This window comes from Canis lupus, chromosome 32, assembly GCF_048164855.1.
Source record: "Canis lupus baileyi chromosome 32, mCanLup2.hap1, whole genome shotgun sequence".
Lineage (NCBI taxonomy): Eukaryota > Metazoa > Chordata > Mammalia > Carnivora > Canidae > Canis > Canis lupus.
Window position 1 is genome coordinate 30,896,776 of NC_132869.1, and position 21,401 is coordinate 30,918,176.

General features: G+C 49.4%; 2 long non-coding RNA genes across 8 annotated transcripts; one reads left to right on the top strand and one right to left on the bottom strand.

The window, feature by feature from the left end:
- Window positions 1-357: 357 nt before the first annotated feature.
- Window positions 358-18,300, bottom strand: LOC140623051 (uncharacterized). Of its 5 annotated transcripts, none has more exons than XR_012022730.1 (5): window positions 18,198-18,300; window positions 17,917-18,078; window positions 16,532-16,683; window positions 14,475-14,611; window positions 358-1,755 (listed from the first exon to the last, which is right to left on the bottom strand). It is a non-coding gene; the product is annotated as an uncharacterized lncRNA (long non-coding RNA). The 5 variants fall into 5 exon arrangements; XR_012022733.1 differs by having other exon boundaries at window positions 14,475-14,614; XR_012022732.1 differs by having other exon boundaries at window positions 16,532-17,136.
- LOC140623050 (uncharacterized) lies at window positions 9,852-18,177 on the top strand. Of its 3 annotated transcripts, none has more exons than XR_012022729.1 (5): window positions 9,852-13,393; window positions 14,403-14,804; window positions 16,072-16,138; window positions 16,468-16,702; window positions 16,781-18,177. It is a non-coding gene; the product is annotated as an uncharacterized lncRNA (long non-coding RNA). The 3 variants fall into 3 exon arrangements; XR_012022728.1 differs by having other exon boundaries at window positions 16,785-18,177; XR_012022727.1 differs by having other exon boundaries at window positions 16,468-18,177.
- Window positions 18,301-21,401: the final 3,101 nt, after the last annotated feature.

Genomic DNA, 21,401 nt, shown 5'->3' on the forward strand with positions numbered 1-21,401 from the left:
TTTTCACAGAAACAGTTTTCTGGGTAGTCTTTAGCCTTGGGGCGTTCATTTGGTGGATGGTACACTACAAGAACAGGCTTTGAGGGAAATTCCTCCCAGGTGAAGTTTTGTCTTGGCAAACCTGACTGTGGATGAAACTCGTTCAAGGAAAAAAAAAAAAAAAAAGAAACTCATTCAAGGGATACACCACTGTCACAGACAGGAGCCGGGGGCTGTGGGAGTGAATGCTGGCATGGTAAGGCCCACAGGAAGGAAAGAACTGGGTTTTCCCACCACTTAGAATGATTGCAGTTCAAATTATTTTTTCATAAACCACTCTCCTGATTGCCCATGAGAATAGACACTTTTGAATAAGGATTTTTAAGATTTCATTTATTTATTCATGAGAGACCCACACAGAGAGCGGCAGAGAAGACACAGGCAGAGGAAGAAGCAGGCTCCACGCAGGGACATGGGACTCGATCCTGGGTCTCCAGGATCACACCCTGGGCCGAAGGCAAACACTCAACTGCTGAGCCACTGGGCGTCCCAAGATTTTTTAAATTTTTTTTAAAGATTTTATTTATTTGTGAGAGACTCAGAGAGGCAGAGATGCAGGCAGTCCTGCAGTCCCTGTACAGGACTCAATCCCAGGACCTGGGATCCTGACCTGAGCCAAAGGCAGACACTCAACCACTGATCCACCCAGGTACCCCAGGATTTTATTTTTTGAAGAGACAGGATGACATGGAAAATAAAAACAGGGCAGCCCAGGTGGCTCAGTGGTTTAGTGCTGCCTTCGGCCCAGGGTGTGATCCTGGAAACCTGGGATCAAGTCCCACGTCAGGCTCCCTGCATGGAGCCTGCTTCTCCCTCTGCCTGTGTCTCTGCCTCTGTCTCTCATGAATAAATAAATAAAATCTTAAATAAAAAAGAAAAAAATGATCTGTCCACAGTTATATGCAAACCCAGAAAAGGGGAGCCAAGAGCCTGTGCCGGCTGCCTGGAGGAGGTGCCTTGGAGAGCCCCCCATGCTCGCTCTGCAGGCTGGAGCAGGCCGAGGCTGTGGGAAGCAGAGCAAACAAACACGGCAGAGAGAATCAGGCCCTGGGGACACAAGGGCAGGCCGTGGAGAGGAGGCAGGCCTGGATTCCTGGCCAGAAAGGCAGGGGCGAAGACCACATTCGTTTTAGAATCCTAAGCGGTAGTGAACATCCCCAAGCCAGGATGGTGGGAGTCGGCAAATCCTCTCATAACCTCTGTTTCAGGTGGAAAGGACAAAACCCACCTTTACGTGGTTCTGGCCAAGGCCTTGCCTTTTTCTTTACTTCGCTGTAGCTTCATTGACCTCTGCTGGCGTCTGGGGGTGGATGCGTGGGGACTGCACCCAGGGACACTGCAAGGACACAGCAACCAGCTTCCCCCCACCCCCGTACAAACTGGGATCCCTCTGTTTTCTGTCAAGGGGTGAGCTCTTTAGCTCCCGGGGCTTCCAGTGGGTGACCAGCCCCAGCTCCCCACCCAACGTCCTGAGTTTTCTCCCTTTCATACTTTGACCTGGTGCATTTTGGCTGGAGAATAAAGAAAAGAAAAATCTGAAATGCTTTCTCGGACTCTCAGGGGCCCGATTCCTACAGGGGAGAATTGAAAACAAAGCACGCTCGGACTCCAAACCCAAGTGGCAGCAATATCTCCGCTGCGAGATCTGCAGGTGAAGGACGGAGTGAGAGCGTCTGGTTCTCATTAGAATTCTTGGCAAAGCCCGTGGAGGCGCATCTGGAAAAGAAAGGGGAGGGACTGTGGGTGAGGTTTGTTGAAGAAACCCCTCTCCCCCATCACAGGTCTCTTGGCTTCGACCCCTCAAGGTCACCTGGGGCCAGCTTTCCGATCCCTCTGCGACTCCCTACATGTGCGGGTACATAATCTGAGTCCCTGGACTCTAAAGTGGAGAATCCAAATAAGGAAAACCCAGTTCGTTCTCATTTTTCTAAATGTCAGCTGAAGTTCTCCTGCGGACAATCCCACTTTCACAGATGCGGTGGATTCCAAGGGGAAGGGTCAGTAGTAAGGATCTCTTATATTTACTTGCGTGGGATTACCGTTTTCAGGGTGATCTCAGCCATTGCTTTCATCTGAGCATCACACCGTTTGCATGAAGCAGCGGATCTCCATTTTACAGATGGAGGGAAAACCCAACAAACAGAAAAAACTCTGAGTCCCAGAGAGAGTGGGGGACTCCTACATACTAAGTTTTGCAGCCAGTGGGAGCCAGAGCTGGGGGCTAAGCATCTGATTCCTGCCACCACAGCGTCTTACAGGTCACACCACGGCTCATCCCTCCTTGGAGTAGCCTCTCCCCAGCCCCCATCTCCTTCCCTTTCCTGAATGTCTCAGGTCTTAGCTTAAATGCCACTTCCTCTGGGAAGCTCTCCCTGATTGAGCCTCACCCTCACATTAAGTTAGTTCTCTCTGTCAGCACCCCGTGCACTTTCTCCTTAGGGCACTTATCACAATTTTTTTTTAACTTATCGCAAATTTTAATCAGATTTGTGTAATTATTTACTTAAGATCTCCTCCCTCTCTGGCAAGACAGCCCCCGAGGACAGAAAGTGTGTCCAGGCTTGTTCTTCGTTGTAAGGTGAACGAGACACCACTCAGCACAGTGCCTAGGACATGATGCCCACGCCTCCCCCCCACAAAATGTTTGTGAGAGAAATGAACAAAAACTTAAAAGTTGCCCAACACAGTGGTGAAGGCTGAACCCAGGCCAGCTTCCTAACTTCCTTGGTGACCTAGTCAGGAAGGGATTTTCCAGGGAAATTGCCGGAGATTCTCAACAAGGCTGTGTGAAACCCTTTGCTAAACACTGAGAGAGGTCCCGAAAGGTTAGAGGCTGGAAGACTGAATTGTGCAGGATTTCTGCTTGTCGCCAGACTTGGGAGTATCAGGGATAAATAGACCAGGGGAGCCTACGGAAGTTAGTTCATGCCCCACGGGTCATTTCTTTTTTTTTTTTTTTTTTTTATTTATTTATTCATGAGAGAGAGAGAGAGGCAGAGACATAGAGATAGAAGCAGGCTCCATGCCAGGAGCCTGACGTGGGACTCGATCCCAAGACTTCAGGATCGCACCCTGGGCCAAAGGCAGGCACTAAACCGCTGAGCCACCCAGGCTCACTTCTAGCTCCATCCTCCTGTGTCCTGGGGGAGCCATCGCTGCTCCCTCTTCCGGTCCCTGCCCGCCACGACGGTGGCCTGGGAGAGTCTGGCACTTAGCTGGCCAGAATCAAAGGGTGACCAGAGCACACATCACCTAGTTCACATGGGCAAGCAGGCCAGAGAGAGAAGGACCGGTCTGGTAAGTGGAAGAGCTGGAGCCAGCATCCAGGACTCCTATTTGATATTCTCTCCACCGCCACTCAGCCCATCGGAGGCTGTGCCCTGACCTTGGGGAAACAAAGTCTTGAAAATGAAACACACAAAAAAGAAACATACAAAAAAGTGCAAGGTATGGTCCCAACTTCCAGAACTTACAATTTTGTCAGACAGTGAAAGAAATTTCTTGAAATGGTGACCAATGAAACCTTGCAAGTTTAGGCCATTACGCTCTATGCTGTGTATAGAAGAGACTAAGTCCTGAGAAGTCAAAGAGGAAACTTGACAAATGTACCCCCAACTCTACAATACTCTACCTTCACTAATTTTTTAAAAATATTTATTCATTTATTCATGAGATACGTAGAGAGAGAGGCAGAGACACACAGAGAGAAGTAGGCTTCTTGAGGGGAGCCCAATGTGGGACTCGATCCCAGGACCCCGGGATGACGACCTGAGCCAAAGGCAGATGCTCAACCACTGAGCCACCCAGGTGCCCCTGCTTTTGGTATTTTTTAAAAGCAATCTCTACACCCAATGTGGGGCTCAAACCCACACCCCCGAGATCAAGAGCCAGGTGCTCCCCCACCAGAGCCAGCCACGCGCCCCTGCGCTGCGTGCGACTACAGCACAGTGAGAAATGTGTGCACGTGGGGAAGTCCTCCACGGTGCCGTGAAGGGCAGTCTTTGGAGTCCGACATCTAGGCTCTGCTGCTTCCAAGCTCCACGACCTTAGGCCAGTCTTTGGGGCTCTCTTTGACTTGATCTCCTCTTCTGTACAATGGGTTGAGAAGATAATAAAGGTACTTCCCTCGTAGGGGCGTTGGGGGAATTGCATGATGTGACAGTTGTCAGACATAAGCAGATACTCAGTCTGATTATTAAGTAGCACTAAAGCTGTATGGAGCGAGAACGGGTTATCTCAGGAAAGCAGGGGGGCTCCCGTCACAGTGGCCTTCAAACCCTGGTTCAAAGCCCCGCACGTGCAGGCTTTGTCTTTTGAAGCCACCGACAGAGGGGTCAGTCCTCTTCCTGCCCCACAGGGGAAGCCGGATGGAAGAGCCCATTCTGCCCAGAGACGTGAGGCCCGCGACAAGGGCAGGCCCACCCTGGCTCGCAGCAAGGACTGTCATTCACCGGGCGGCCCCAGCACCAAGGACAGTGCCTCCACAGTGGGCGCTCCAGAAGCTCTGGTGGTGTGGGGGGCCGCTCTGTGCACTGAGGTGGGGTCCCCGGCTGCACAGAGCTCCAGCTGGTGTTGCGGGGACCAGGGGGTAGGGAGGGTTGTGCTGGGTTATGCTCGTTTACAGAGAAGTAGGTTTACTGGGAGGTGGGGGGTCCAGGAGATGGGGGGGGCGGTGAGGGCCCTGAGAAGCACGCATCCTCTCCCACAAGCTCTCCTCCCTCATCAGTGAGCAAAATCTCACTTCCTGCCGTAACTGGGAGCTGTATTACTTCCTCACTCATCCTTAAAGGACAGCAGAACATTCCCTGCCTAACCCCCCAAAGGTGCGGGAAGATAAATGGCAAAGACGAGATGTCACACGGATGCTGACTTCACTGTGACGACAGGCCAGCCCCTCCCAAGCACTAGTGCGCAGGAGCTGCCTGGCATCCTCAATGACTGAGGCCGGGCCGCAGGGACCAAATGCCATCATCGGGGCCTTCATCAACAGGCACTTGCTTCTCACAGTTCTGAAGGCTGAGAAATCCAGGATGAAAGCACCGGCAGGTTTGCTTCCCTGTGAGGACTCTCTTCCTAGGACGGCCTCCTTCTCCTGTATCCTCAAACTCGGAAAGAGGAGCAGCTCTGGTCTCTTCCTCTTCTTCTAAGGGCACTAATGTCATCAAGGGCGCTAATCTCACCCTCATGATCTCACCTACACCTTCTTACCTCCCAAAGACCCCACCTCCAAATACCATCACCCTGGGGGGGAGGGCTTCAACAATGCGAGTGGGGGTGGGGAGGAAACACATTCCGTCCTGGGAGCTTAGAAACCCTTCCCAGAGTGAACCAGGGTATTGACTGCTGACTGGTCAGTGAAGGTAAAGGGTCCTAGGCTGCCTCTTGCCCCTCACGTGCTCAGGCTCCTGGGGACTGAGAGCAGGCCCAACCAAGGGGCATGAAGGAAAGCAAGTCCAAGTGTAGTCTGTTACATTCCGCACAGGTGGGCGGGCTTGAGGGGCCAGTAAGGTCAAGGACCCTCCTTACCCTCTTCCCTTTTAGATGAATACATATGCCTGAGCAAAGAGCAGTCAACCTTGAGTACTAGATTTCATTTTTGGGGTCTTTCTCTAAATGCAAGACTCAAGAAAAACTCTGGGGCTCACTCGAATGTATAGACTTTAGGACTAAAGATGGAAAAGTCAAATAGGACTCATGATATTTAACTGATTATGTACAACAAACTTTGCAAACCACATGTCATATAAAATAACAGAAAGACTGCTTTTTTTTTTTTTTGTCTCTTGTATCTCATGAAACAGTTTTGTTCAAACTCTTTAGGCTTATCTCAACATCACTGTCATATCACAAGAGCCACTTTGGTTCTCCCCACTGTCTCCCAGAGCCCATCACCTTTAATTACTACATTGTTTGAAAGCAAGCATTTTGTGGTTTTTTTTTTTTAAGATTTTATTTATTTATTCATGAGAGACACACACAGAGAGACAGAGTGATAAGCAGAGGGGGAAGCAGGCTCCCTGCAGGGAGCCTGATGCGGGACTCGATTCCAGGACCCCGGGATCATGACCTGAGCCAAAGGCAGACACTCAACCGCTGAGCCACCCAGGTGCCCCAAATCAAGCACTTTTTTGAATTTGTATTTCTTGTCACGGGAAATTTATTCTGAGCCACAAGTACCCACTTGCATGACCCACTGTAAGACAAACTTTCTAAGCTACAGGTATGAGTATATACAGGACTTCCATGACAGTGCCGTGGTGATCGATGATCTTTACAAAGTTTGCACAGAGGGGTGTCTGGGTGGCTCATTCGGTTAAGCATCTGACTCTTGATTTCAGCTCAGGCCATGGTCTCAGGGTCCTGGGCTCTAGCTCTGGGTCGGGCTCTGTGTTGCGGCGGAGGGGGAGTCTGCTTGGGAGTCTCTCTCTTCCTCTCTCCCACTCCCCTCCCTCAAATAAACAAATCTTTAAAAAATAAAAATAAAATAAAAAGTTCCCAGTACTCCAATCTGTGAAGACCTTGCCCAGCTGGGAGAAATTAGTACATTTCTATTCATTTCTTTGCTTCCTCAACAAATTCTGTCAAGTGATCTCCTTACCAATCTAAAAATAACATTGACAGAGTTCCTTTGGGGACTTTGTATATTCTCCAAATAGTATTTTGTTATTCAAAAATACCATCATTGAGAGAACACCCTGTAACTAAAAGCTTATCTCAGGCCACTCCCTCTTTTCTGAAGGATAATTTTAGGGAAGTGGTACATCAGCACGACCTTTGGAAAAAGTGATACTGTCTAATTACTTAAGTCCTTGTTTCCTTCCAAGAAGATTGATGATGGAACTCTCTCGATGCCATTAAGGTCTTTCAGAAGGCAGCTGCCATCAAGGGACCTCACTTCTTGACTGATGCATATTCCACCACTGCTGAGCTCCTGAGCCCAGCCTCTCACCCATCCAGTGGCTCAGGAATGTGTTCATGTTTAATCTAGACAGAGGACACCAACATGAGCTGGAGAATGTATATTTCTGGAATATTATTGGACTATGCAAAACTGTGTAAGATTTAATTTCTGGAGTCAGGCACAGAAATACCTCTGCTTGGTGCTATAGTTGTAAGATTCTGACACCAACCCCAGTGTGGGTATCCCCCCCCCCCCGACCAATTCTCTGACACCAGCTGGGTGTCCTACAATTCACCTCAATTCTGACTCTGTCTACTGGGAGATAGCATCAGATGCCCCACGTTAGGGGTTCAGCCCCACAACATTGGCATCTCCCCGACTTCAGACACCAATTGCAGATCTGGATTATCACCTGGGCCTCTGACTGACCAGCTATAGATCAGAGGTTCCCATAACTCCCTCTTTGGGTTCATTTAATTTGCTGGAGCAGCTCACAGACTCAGAGGGACTTTTCACTTCCTAGATTACCAGTTTATTATAAAAGAATAAAGTTCAGAGATGGCTCAGTGCTTCAGCATCTGCCTTCGGCCCAGGTTGTGATCCTGGAGCTCTGGGATCCAGTCCCTCATTGGACCCCCCGCAGGGAGCCTGCTTCTCCCTCTATGTCTCTGTCTCTCTATGTCTCTCATGAATAAATAAATAAAATCTTTTTTAAAAAAAAAGAATAAAATTCAGAAATAGCCAGATGAAAGAAGTACATAGGGCAAGGTATGGGAAGGGAGTGCAGCTTCCATGCTCTCTGAGCATGTCACAGTCCCTAAAATTTCATAAATTCACCAACCCTGAAGCTTTCTGAACTCCAACCTTTTGGGGTTTTATGGAGGCTTCATTGCATAGGTGCAATTCATTAAATCATTGGCGATTGCTGATTGAACTCAATCTCCAGCCTCTCCCCCCTCCCCACCCAGGGATGAGATCAAACGTTCTAACCCTCTGATCACATGCTTGGCTACCCAGGCCACCAGTCCCCAACCTTAGGATACTCAGAGACTTTCCAAAAATCACCTCAATAACACAACAAGAGACAACTTTCTGGCTCTCAGTGCAGGAAATCCCAAGGGTTTTAGGAGCTCTGTGCCAGAAACAGGGATGAAGACCAAACAGATATTTCTTTTTATAAATCACCTTAGCACAAGTTACTTATGAAATTTTTACATAAACCTGGAAAGAAAAACTCTCTTAATTGGAAGATTATGGGCAGAATAAATACAAATACAATTTCTATTTAAGTGCCTTCCTCTACTGAGTATTTACTGTGGGGTAAACATTATGCAAAGAATCCTAAATGCAGTATCTTGTTTATTTTCTTGTTCTAGCATCTTGTATTAAAATGTCAATTATTTATTTTCATTCTTGTTTTTCCAGTAAGGTAGTTTAAGGCTATACATTTACCGCTAGGTACTGCTTCATCTGCATCTCTCAAGTTTCGTTATGTAATCCTTCCGCAATTCTTCAGGTCTAAATATTTTATAATTTTTATTAAGACTTTCTCCTTAATCCAAAATATATTTAGGAGTATGTTTGTTTCTAACTTAATAACATTGTGGAGGGAAAATATAATTTGTGGGATTCCTGGGTGGTTCAGTGGGTTAAGTGTCCAACTCTTGATTTTTAGTTCAGGTCGTTATCTCAGAGTTGTGAGATCGAGCCCCAAGTCGGGCTCCACACTTGGGCATGGAGCCTGCTTAAAATTTTCTGTCTCTCTCTGCCCTTCCTCACCTCAAAATAAATAAATAAATATATATATATAATTTGTATATTATAAATAATTTAAAATTTATCAAGGCTTCCTTTGCTAAAATGGTCAACTTGCTTGAAAAGGATCTATATCCTCCATTCAAAGGCAGGCTTCCATACATACTGATCCATACCGGGTCAGGTTTACTGAATTAGCTCTTCATATCCTACATACCTTTCCTCTTTTTTGGTTGCTTGATCTATCAACTCCTGATAAAAGTATAGTAAAAATATTTTACTAGGGATCCCTGGGTGGCGCAGCGGTTTGGCGCCTGCCTTTGGCCCAGGGCGTGATCCTGGAGACCCGGGATCGAATCCCACGTCGGGCTCCCGGTGCATGGAGCCTGCTTCTCCCTCTGCCTGTGTCTCTGCGCCTCTCTCTCTCTCTGTGACTATCATAAATAAATAAAAAAAAATATTTTACTATAAATATGAATTAATCAACTCCCATAATCAACTTATAAATGTACTCATGTTAAGCACACCCAAATTCATAATTGTTATATATTCTTAATGGGATGTTGCTTTTATAATTAAGTATTATCTTGGCTTATTCTTCATAATGCTTTGATCTTAAATTTTATTTGGTCTCACATAAATATTGCTGGACATATACATTAATTTCCTGAACTTGCCATAGCAAATTATCACAAACTAGGTGGCTTAAACCAATTGAAATTTATTCTCTCACAGCTCTGGAGACGAAATGTCAGAAACCAAGGCATTGGCAGGGCAGTGCTCCCTCCAAATCCTGGAGGAGAGGCCCCTTCCTGCTTCTTCAGCTCCTGGTAACCCCCGCAATCCAAGGTTGTGGCACTATCACTCCAGTTCCCGCCTTCACTGCCACGTGGCTGTCTTCCTCTGGGTCCGTGTCTCTCCCCTTGTTCTCAGGGCACCAGTCACATTGGATTAAGACTCTGACATCATAATAACGAATGATATCTGCAATGGCTGCCTCCGAATAAAGTCACATTCTGGGGTGCTGGCAGCTGGGACTTATTGGGGGGGTCACAATTCAACCATAACAATTTTTTTTGGTCTGCGCTGGCTGGATCTATCTTTTGCCAATGTCTATTTTCCATCTTTTTTTGTGGTTTTGCTTTAGGTATACCTCAGAAATTCGTTTACCCTAATCTAATAGTCTCTTGATGGGTAATCTATTTACATTTATTATAGTAACTAATATATTCTAATACATTTCTGCCATATTTTGTTTCTATTTACCATCCCCCCTCTTTTTTTTTTTTTGTCTCCTTCCAGTTGTCTTAACTCAGACTCCCCCCCCTCCCAAAAAAAAAAAGCAGAGTCTGAGATAAGGGCTTGTCTGTAGCTTGTTTATTTTAGGAAATGATTCAAGGGGTAGGAGCAGAGGAGGGGGCTGGGAAGAGTGAAAGGAGGGTGAAGAGAAAGCCAATCGCCATCCCCCTGGGACCTGGGTGGGGGGGAGGGCTACAGAATCCATCACAGTTGTGCCCACAGACGTGTTAATGTTGTTTTTTGAATGCAGCTGTGTCATTTTCACTTCCTCTCTCTAGGTCATAGGTGGCGGGCATGTGTCTGGAGCAGAGGGTATTCCTCACAGCAGAACCACCACCTTGGCTGTCGGCCATTTAACTTTCACACAATCCTAGGGGGCACTTTATCACCTCTGTTTTAGAACAAACTGAAGCTCAGAGAGGTGAAATCACTTGCCCCAAGTCATATGGCTAAAACCTGATGGAGCCAGGAGTCAGACTCTGGTCTGTTTGATTCCACAGCCATTTCTCTTGACCAGGAGCTCCACCGCCCTGCATGGCCCTGGGTGTGCCCTGAGGCTAGCCCTCCTGTACTTGAGTTTCAGTGTCCTTTATTGCAGTCTCATCAGGGCAGATGTCCACAAAGAGAAACAACAACACAACCACACTACTACATGGTCTCTGTGTGGCTTTGAACCCATCTCTGTCCAAACAGGAGTGTTCTAGAGAGACTGGGAATGACGGAAGCCAAGAGATGTCTTAACCTCTATTCAAAGAACTTCTGTTTTTGTGTTTTGTTTGCTTTTGGCCCACAGCTCTATCCACTCCCCAAAGAGTATGGTTTTCTAAGTAAATCAGGTAATTATTGACTAAGGCAGGGGCTACCGTGATTGAGAAATTAGCCATGTCTGTTTTTCTTCTGCAGACTCACTGGAAAAGAATGTGAGGTATTCTCATCTCTTCCTCTCCAGGGGCCCTTGTGTTTTGCAGGGCCAGGCTTCTCTTGCCCCCAGGGGGCAAGTTAGAGGCCTTTCTTAGATTGTCTAAGCGTCTGGAGACTTAACACTAATTCTTAGAGATAGAGAGGGCTGGGGAGGGACCCAGGGCTCAGAGGTCATTGAGGCCTGGCAGGACGCATGAGTGCAGGGCCTCTACCCGGCACCCTGGGGGTGGCAGGGCTCTGGGAGTGGCTAAGATGGGGGGAGGGACATGGCTAGGACTGACAACACCCCCCCCCCCCCACCCCATGGCCTTCGATTCGGGGAGCAGCAGGATTCAACTGGCCACCAGGGCCTGGACAATGAGCAACTTAACACTGACCAGAACGGATCCGATCAAGGTTCTGCCAAGGTTCTTGGAATCCCCAAAGTTCTAGAATCCTCAAGACCTCAGAGTTCTGTGTGGCAGGAGAGCGAAGGCCCTGAAAAGTGGCTGAGATTGACTTTTCTGAGGGTCTTGTAGGTGGGTCTTAGTATGACTTAATTTAATTTACAAAATCCGCAAAATGTGTCATGGAACACATTCCCAAGTGTCGTGGACTATTTATATCAGTTACGCTAATAATGACCAAATCCTGAAGGGAATTTTTCTAACATACTCGGTAAAACAGGTCTTAGTTGTTGTTGTTGTTGTTGTTGTTGTTGTTGTTTAATCCTTTGGAAATGGCTGATCAATAATTGACAGGCTATAATGATTCTAAGCCCTTCTACTGGTAAAAATATCTGCTACCCTGGTAATTTAAATTCCAAATTACCTCCAGATGAGGCTTTAAAAACACCCTGTGATTAAATCCACACCAAATGGAGTTTCTGTGGGAACCTTTGCTGACTCTGAGGACAGCCTGAGTTTGTGGAAGGCTGGGATCTGGACTGGGCTAGAAATGAAACTTGGGGCCCCGAGAACCTCATCTACAGGACTCGGCCAGGGAGCCATTAGCCCTGGAGGCTGGCCCAGAGCTGAACAACCTTTACCTGGAAATGCCTTAGGAGGAGGCACTGGGAAACCTCTCTAGAAGCTCACAACTTGTCTCACCTGCTCTTATTAGACCATAGAGGTAGGACTCGGGGGTGGGGGCCACCGGGCAGGAGGCTGGGCCCAAGGGTTGGGAGCAGCTGCCTACATCTGTCTGTGCGTCTCTACAGCCGGTGAGTGCCAGACAGGCTGTATATGTGTCTCTCTGACACTGCAGATGTGTCTCTGCACGTGTGTGTCTGTGGGGTCAGGGATGCATTGAATCAAGTCATAGTTTTCTAAGCCAGGTGGTTCACAGGACAGGACAGGTGGCCCAACTTCTCAGTGGGGAAGCCACCTCCGGAGGCACAGACCACCTGCAGCCCAGCTGGGGTGGGGGGTGGCTGTGGGCAAGGAAGACAGGGCGGAGCAGTCTGGAACTTCTGCTTGGCTGAGGGGGAGGAGGAGGAAGGAGCAGGGCGGAGGGCGAGCAGTGAGCAGCACATCCTCAGCAAGGGGCTGGGGAAGCCCAGCAGCCACAGGGAGGCCAAAGGGCTCTCAAAATATGACCTCCAGTTTCTAGGAGAGGAGCTGGGCTTCAAAGGTGTCCCCTTCCCTGCACGGTCACATTATCCCCTCCTTCCCAGTCCTGCCACCAGGAATATGGGGGGAACATCTTTATTTTCCGGTAACTGCTTTGCTTAGGCTCGGGGCTGGGCATTTTCCACTTGCAATCTCTGTGCGCTTGCTCACTGTGACCTGTGCTTTTTTCCCCCCTATCCTAAAGACCAGGAAACTGAGGCTCAGGGAGTAGGTGGGTTGCTCAAGGTAACAGGCTGATGGGTGTCAGCTGAGGCGAACCTGTGTATGCTGAAGGCCAGAGTAGAGGTATCACTTGACAGTCATCTACCTCTGGGCTGCCCTCTCTCTGCTGTGAATACCCCCCTGCCCCCCCCCCCCCGCCACACACACACACACACAGACACAGTCAGGCCCTTGATGGAGGGTGACAGCCCAGATGGCCAGGGTATCCACATGACAGTTGTCTCTGTTTATGATATACACACAAAACAACAACAACAACACAATATTAGACCTAGTGAAAGCCATGCTTTTACACCCTTCTCTTCTTTCTGGGTATGATGAGGCAGTCGGGGGCCAGGGAGCCTCTAATTAGCATAGTGTTAAGAACATGAACTTTGGAATCAGCCTGGAACCTGAATCTCCGTTTATGAGCTCTGGGTCACTGGATGAGTCACTCAACTTTTCCAAGCTCATTTCTTCATCTGAAAAATGGGATAATAGTATTTACCTCCTTGGCTACTGTGTGGATTAAATGAGGCAAAGCGTATGTGTGCACAGCATTTGGCAGCCAATAACCACCCAATAACTGGAAGCTCTAATTATTCCTAATAATAATGGTGGTGGCAACAAAACCAACCAAAGCAGCTGGATGATCACAAAAAACAAGGTGAGCTGGGTTCTATGCAGAGACAAGGTTGTGACATCTGTGTTGTTGACAAAACCAGAGCAAAAGAGGATGTTGAGTAGCCTGCTGCCTGGCCTCAAAGAGGGAAGGGGCAGATGTCGGGGACCCCTAACCTTGAAGTGGAAAGTTCTGGCATTGATCTGGATGCATGGCCTAATTTTCACCTCTTCTGCTCTCAGAGTTTTAATGGGGCACGCTGAGTGCTGGGCATTGACATAGATAGGACAAGTGTGACCCACACTATGGGCTGGAAGCCAATACTGGGAGGGAATGCAACTGGCACCAGGTGCCACAGTGTGTCTGCTCTTTGTCCCGACACCTGTCAGCTGGGAATTCTGCATGTCATCAGTGCAGCGGGGTATGACCAGCCCAGAGTAAGACCCTACTATAGACCAGCAGTGGCGTCTGTCAATGCCAGTGTGTCTCAAGGGGGGATGCATTTTTAGTGGTTTACTGTCTTGACTACCAAAAAAGATTCATGAAAATTGTGAAAAAAATATATTAAAACAATGTATAGAAAGTATGAAGGTAAAACAGTAAATGGATATATATATAACTTTTTTTTTTATTCTGGAAGTTTTCAAAGACAGAAGTAGTATGAATGGCATAGTGAATCCGCATGAGCTCACGACTTGCCTTCGACCACCAGAATAGTGTGTGCATGGGAGTCCCAATTAAAGCAACGTGGCTTTAACATCTTCCCAGTGAGTTAATGAGCTCCAGTGATCCCTGTAGTGCAAATATGTTAAATTTCCTGATTATCCAAGTGCCTGAAATTACTCCCCATCTCCTTTCCCAACTGCCTTGAGCATCACAATCTGAATGAAGTAAGAAAGAGCGAAGTTAATTTACCCCAAATCATCCAGGAAGCTTAAGCAGTGCCTGAAACATGGGTATTCCATAAGAATTGAAGTAAAATAATAATGCTAGAACAAGAGCTCCTGTGTATTGAGCACTTACTATGTGCTTGCTCACTGAATTCTCACACCAGGCTGTACCACGTATCCTATCTTCATCCCTGTTTTACCAATGAGGAAGTTGGACACAAAGTTCATCCACTTACCTAACCTCACACAGAGCAGAGCAAGGACTTTGACCCAAGCATTGAGGACTCCAGCATCTGTCTTCTTAGCCAGCACACCAGGGGGGCTCCAAATCAGGTGACCCCTGCACCAAAGCCCGACACGGGCAAAATGAGTGCTGCTGGGAAAGATGAGGATGGAGAGAAAGCCGCTTGTACGGAGCACTGCTGTGGGACCAGGCGCTGTGCTAACTGCTCCCCTGTAATGTCCTCACAAACCCCTGCCACGGAGCTGGGATCGCTCAGGAGGCGATGACACTAGCACTCTTCCAGATGAGGCACCCTCCTGGCTTCCTCAGTGCCAGGCCTTGGGTGAGATCCCGTATTTTTTTTTGGGGGGGGGCACCCTATTTGCAACTATGCATAGAAAAAATTCAGAAAAACTATCCACCAAATATCAACAAGTGCTTACCCTCACCCGCCCACAGTAGAAGGGTAAGGGGAGGGGGGCTATAGGGTTTTTCTTTTCTTTTTTGTTAATCTCAACTTTCTAATCTCTCTACAATAAATTCTTTGTGTTACAGAGAGTAGGGGAGGAAAAAAGGGGGAAAAAAGAAAAAAAGAAAGGGAGAGAAAATGGCATTCCAAAGCTGGCGTCAGCAGGCCGGAGCTGGGGCTGGGGTGGGCATGAGGGCAGTAGGCGAAGCGGTTGGGAGAGTAGGGCAACATGAGATGGGCAGCCCCAGGGGATGGCAGGCTCAGGTTAGGCCCAGACTGGCTTTAAAGGTCATGGTGCATGGGTGCACACGTCCTCATAGGACCCGGGGGCCCCCAGAGGGCACAGCAAGTCAGCCCGTGTAAAAATACGCAGTATGGCCAGCTAAGGTTTCTGGGGGGGCCGCTGCCACGGGGAGCAGCCACCTCGCCCTCGGAGGCCTCCAGGCCCACACTCCCTTGGCAGGTCCTCTCACAGCCCCAGAGCCGGGGCTGTTTGTTCTCAAACGCTGCATCTTTGGGATTAAAAATAACCCTTGGGCTTGGCTGCCTTCTCCCTGCCCTGGGGGCAGAGATGGGCCATGCTCCCAGTCTGGGCATTTTCCGCCGGGATGGCGCTGTGACCCACCAGACCCTGCCCGCTTAGCCACCCTCCGTCAGGAACGCTTGATGGACAGGGAAAGGAAGGGACTTGCAGGGTCTACCAGGAAGGAAAGTAACCTCCCCAGAAGAGCAACACGGATGCCACCAAGATCACAACGGAGTTTTCCTAAGAGAAATGACAGGCCCCTTATGGGCCACGCGGGGCCATACGGGTGTCAGTTCTGCTGCAGCGTGGAGAACATTCGAAGAGGGCATGGGCCTGGCCGGCCCCCACAGATGTGCGCCAGTTTAAACTCCAGCAAGAGGGGCGCATGGGGGGCTCAGTGGTACAGAGCCTGCCTTCGGCTCAGGTCCTGATCCAGAGGTCCTGGGATCGGGTCCCGCATCAGGTTCCCTGCAGGGAGCCTGCTCTCCCTCTGCCTGTGTCTCTGCCTCTCTCTCTCTCTCTCTCTCTGTCTGTCTCTCTCTCTCTCTCATGAATAGATAAATACATCTTTAAAAGAAAAAAAAAAAAGTCCATCATGAGCAATACTCCTTTCAGATGAAAAAGTGGTGCGACCAAAGATCCCTGTTACGATGTCCGGGAGGGCTGGTGCTGGTGACTGCAGGTAAGGCCACCTTCGGGTGGGCGAGGTTACTGTGATTTTAAAATCTCACACACACAGGCCTTCCTCCGTTCTGATCCTTAGTCCCAAGGCTGAGGATCCCCGGGGGAGCCTAGCTCATCTGCTCTGCAGCTGGGGAGCCTCAGAGAGGACAAGGCCTCTGGGGAGGCGCGGTGGCGGCGATTAGAACCCTAGCTCCCTCCCCCTCGGGGGACTCTGGGAGCTTCTTGGCTCTCCTTAGGTGGGGGCAGAGAGCCCACCTCTGGAGATCTGGAGGAGGGGGCTGCAGGGACAGCCAAGGACACACCTCGTGGCCTCACCCCACCTCACAGGTGATGGGGGAGAGCCGCTGCTGGAGCACCCCATCCCACACTCGGGGTGACCAAGAGGGCTCACCTGGAGTTCCAAGTGCAATCGTTTGTGATGCTGCCAGAAGCGCTGTGTTGAGAAATCGGGCATGATAGACTGTTGACGTGTGCCATCGGTGCCAGGTTGGGACGGGAGGAGACATGCGTTTCAAGTGTTGGCCGTCCCTGCCTTGTCCCCACCTGGAATCCCACAGCAAGGGTAATGAGGCAGTGTCCCCGTGGGGGAGGGATCAGGGGGGCCAGACCACAACCAGACGCTTCGTGCCTTGATACCAAGACAGCTGCTTAGACAGCCCGATGCCTTGACGCCTCGAGTGGATGGCGCAGAACCTGAGTCCCCTTCGCATCAGAGAGATGGAGTCCCAGCTCACCCACTGCCCACTGAGACACCTAGGCGAACACCGAGGGAAAGGCCTGGAAGCGAGGCATCACACGAGGGGAGAAAGCAGTCAGGACTCCACAGCCGTGCCTATCTTTAGCCACTGATGTTTTCTGGAGAATCCGTGTGGAGAAGGGAGGGGTGTGCAAGAAGGCGAGCGAGTGCTCCGAGGGGTGGAGCCGCAGGAGCCCCTTGGACGAGTGGGAGGGTTCCACCTGCTCTTGGGAGGTGGCTCTCCTGGCCCCTGAGAATTTCTGGATGGGGAGGAAGAATGACTCTTAGGTGGGTAGGACAACTCCCAGAGCCCCAGCCCTTGGGGATGTCATGGGGAGAGCGGGGAGGCTGAGTAGCAGGTGTGAGGCCTAGCAGCGTCCCTGCCTGCGCCACCACCTTTGCCACGCACCCCGGCCCAGCCTGGCTTCCCTGGTACTTCCCCAGCATGGCCACCTGCAACTTCAGCACACTTCTTTGCCTCTCTTGCTTTCCTTTCTCAAGGCCCCAAACTCACTCCTCATGCCTTTAACATGATGCCCTCAGCTCCTTTTTTATTGTAAGGACCACGCTAGGGCCCCTGTGGCCTTTCTCTTTCCTCTTATGCCCCACATTCACCTGCTCCCTCCCGCCACTGTGGTGGAAGGCTGTCCCCTCTCTTCCAAGGAGAGCCCCCCACCCAACTGGGTCTTCCATCCCATCAGCCTGCTGTTCCCTCCTCCAGGACTTTCCAGCTCTGTCTCTCCACAGACACCACCCTGCTTCAGAGAGCTCCCCTGGCAGGCTGTCACCTTGCACCTGGGGCCTTTGGAGCCACCTACCAAGAGCTCCCTTCCCTTCGTTGCCAAATACAACATGTCTCTGGCTTGATAAGTTGGTTGGCTGCTTGCTCGCTTGGTTGATTGATTAATTGCTGCCAAAGCCACCTCCACCTTCCCGCCCCTGACTCTGCCTCGGAGCCTCAGCACAAAGGGTTCCTTATCTCCACCCCTGGGCGCTGGCCAGCCCTGGAGTCTCTTCCCTCCAGCCCACAGACGACTCACCTGCCTCTTCCCCACGGTTCCCATGCTCCGCGTGACCTCAGGCCCCCAGATGTTCCTGGAATTCTGAGCGTGACTCAGAATGGACATCTGTCACTCCACACTGAGGCTGCCTCAGCTTGTCACAAAGCCTCTGTTTCCTGAGTCAAATGGTGATAATCACACCTGCCTCACAGGGTAAAGACGAAATAGAATAATAACTGTAAAATGCTTAGCATGGTGCCAGACAACATTAAGTGTTCAATAAATAATAATAATTGTGAATTATCTTAGCTCATGCATACCTCTGGTTATGGGCAGCCCAGTCCCCCAGAAGGTGGTAGCCTCTTCACCGCCGGACGTCACTCTGATTTTGAGCAAGCTTTTCCCTTATTGCTTTAACAGATATGACCTAGCACAATATTCCAAGCACCCTCCCAGTGCTTTACAAATTTTAACTATTGTGACCCTTATGACAACACTATGAGGTATCCCTAATTTATAGATAAGGTAACAGAGGCACAGAGAGACTAAGTAACTTGCCCGAGGTCACAGAGCTGGCGAGTGGCAGAGCCAGGAACTGAACCCAGGCAGTCTGACTCCAGAATTCTTGGTTCACACTGTACACAGCTGTCTGTTGGGTCACGTTTAATTAAAAGGACATAAACTAGCCCCTGCTCATGGGAGTGCTCTGAAGTAACACAGAACGGTTCCCAGACCGACTTCATTCAAGTCCGGGCACTGCTTTGTATTTATCTTTGTTTCTTCATTCATTAAAAAAGCACTTAGGGAAATTCTAGTATGTTCCTGGCCATATGGTGCCCTGAGACCCCGGGGTGAGCGGGCAGGCCGTGCCTCTCACAGCGCTCCTAGTGTCTTTTGGCAGCTGACAGTGCCTGGCACCCAGTGGAGTTCTGGGGACCAGAGTGGGCTCAGTCTCTGCATAAAAGCCCCCAGCTCTGGGGGGGCCCAGGGATCCCTTTACCCAGAGGGCTTATGGCAGGAGCACAACGTCCATGGAAAGCGCAAGTTCAGTAGAGATGCCTTGAAGCCTCACGTGCAACCAGGGATCTTTGAAGATCAGTGTTGGTCAGGCTTGTTTAGCGATGGGGCGGGGGGGGGGGGGGATCACTTACATTCTAGAGAGGTCCCCGAGCGGAGCCAAGTTCCAGCACGTTGATGGCCTCACCAACTCACTGGGCCCTGGGGAAACCTCCTGGGAGACACTGGACTCCCTCCCCACTTGCTTCTGGATCAGCCAGCCCAGGGATGGCCTCTCCCTCTCCAGGCCTGCTCTCAGGGCATCCCCCCCCGCCCCAGAATCTCTCAGCCACACTGAGAAAAAGGTGGGGTGGAAGAAATAACGGACCCCAGGCTTGGAGAAGCTTGGGGTAATGGGCTAAGGTGACCCAGTATCAGTAGGACTCATTGAGCCAAACAGAAGCGGGAAGAGGGCTCCACTTACATAGGAAGCTTGACTCGCAGCCCGAGGGACTTCCTTTCTTATTATGAGGACGGAGCAAATTCCTCAACATCAGTTTCAAACTGGGCCTGATCCCCTGGCATGGCTGCATGGCTCGGCAGGGTCTGACCTGGAACCTTCCAGACTTCATCTATTCCCACTCTCTCCTTCCTGCTGCCCCAGCCACACTGGTCTCCTCAAGTCCCCAGGAGCTCACCTGGCCCTTCCTGACCACTTCTCCTACCAGGAAGACTCTTCTCCCTGGTCTCAGGGTGCCCCTTCCTTCTCAACATCCTACTCAGATTTCACGCTCTCAATGATGTCTTTCTGAACAGTCTAAACCACGACCGGGTCCAGCCGCCTCTACCTGCTTGTTCTGGTCTATGTTCTACATAGGGTTAAAGTATAATTTTTAAAAGTGAAAAACATGGCTCTCACACAAAAATAGAATAGATACATGTCAAAGATTTGTTAACTTAGGGGCACCTGGGTGGCTCAGTGGTTGCGTGTCTGCCTTTGGCTCAGGTCGTGATCCCAGAGTCTTGGGATCGAGTCCCGCATTGGGCTCCCCTCAGGCAGCCTGCTTCTCCCTCTGCCTCTCTCTCTGCCTCTCTCATTAATAAATAAAATCTTTAAAAAACTTTTTTTGTTAACTTGTTAATGAAGGAACCAGTAAGATCACTTAGTGCTGGTTCCAAGAGCATTTGAGGATTGTGTATGGGCATCAAAATAAACAAAAATGCTGTAGGATCTCTAGGTTAGGTACAAACACATCTACCGTTGTGCAGGATTGTACAGCCATAGCCTTTGAGATAATCTTTCTATGGGCTTGCAACGTACAAGTTAACATATACCTTTGGTGTCTGAGTTTTAATCAACTAGCAAGGAGGTAAGTCGAACACAGGGGAGTCCTCTGGAGCATTAAGTGATTGTTGTGTGGTGCTATTCATCAAAGCCCACGTATGACTTTCAAAGGACAGAGTGTACTCTCTTTTGCCTCTCTCGAAGTTCTGGATAATTTTTCTCAGCAATAGTATGCATCTCTATCTGAGGTTGTCTTGTGTATCATTTACTTCTCACCAGCCTCAACCTACTAGCATAAAAGCTCCAAGAAGGCGTAAGTTCTGTCAACCTTGATGATCACCAAGTAGAATCTTGGTGTCCCCAGATTCTACTTCAGTCCCAGGGGCAAAGTAAGTGTTTAATAAATATTTGTGGAGTAAAGAAAATAAGATATAATCAAAAGTTGTGCTTGGAGCCAGAATGTAGAATAGAACCTAGAAGGCGCTGGGGGTGCCAGGAACGGGGAATTATTGTTCAGTGGGAAAGAGGTTCAGTTTGGGATGACGAAAAAACTCTGGAGATGGACGCTGGTAATGGTTGCACAACAATGTGAATGTACTTAATGCCACTGAGCTGTACCCTTAAAAATTGTTAAAATGGTAGGTTTTATGCTACATATACTTTACCACAAAAAATTACATAATTTTAATGGCAGCCTCTTGTCAAAGACTTGTGCTCTGCCGACACTGCCCTGAGCACCTTCTGTATATATAAATCCTGTATTTCCCCACAACTCTGTGCCTCGGCATTTTTCACTATTTTCCTAGCCTAAGAAAAGGAATGAGGTCGAGAGAAGGAAAACAACTTGCCCAAAGTCACACACCTAGTTGATGGTAGAGTTGGAATTTGAGACCAGACAGACTGTGCTCCTAACCATGGGTACACTTAGGGTCCAGGTTATCCATCCTGTGTGACTCTCTAAGAAGGAGCAATCTCCTTGTCTAGAGAAGTCAAGGAAGCCTTCCTGGAGGAGCTAGAGTGTCAGGCAGGAGCTATCACACAGAGGAGCCAGGTCAACTTGCCCTCTACTGTGGCTGCTCTACCTGACTCATTCCTGACTCCAGCTCACTGATGCTAGTTCTCGTCCCCTAAAACCCAGAGCCTCCCCAAAGCAGAGTGTTGTGGGCGGGCTCAGGAGCGGCCAGGATGCAGGCGCAGCCTGTGCCTCTTCCCTTGCTTCTGGTATAGGGATAATGAGCAGAAC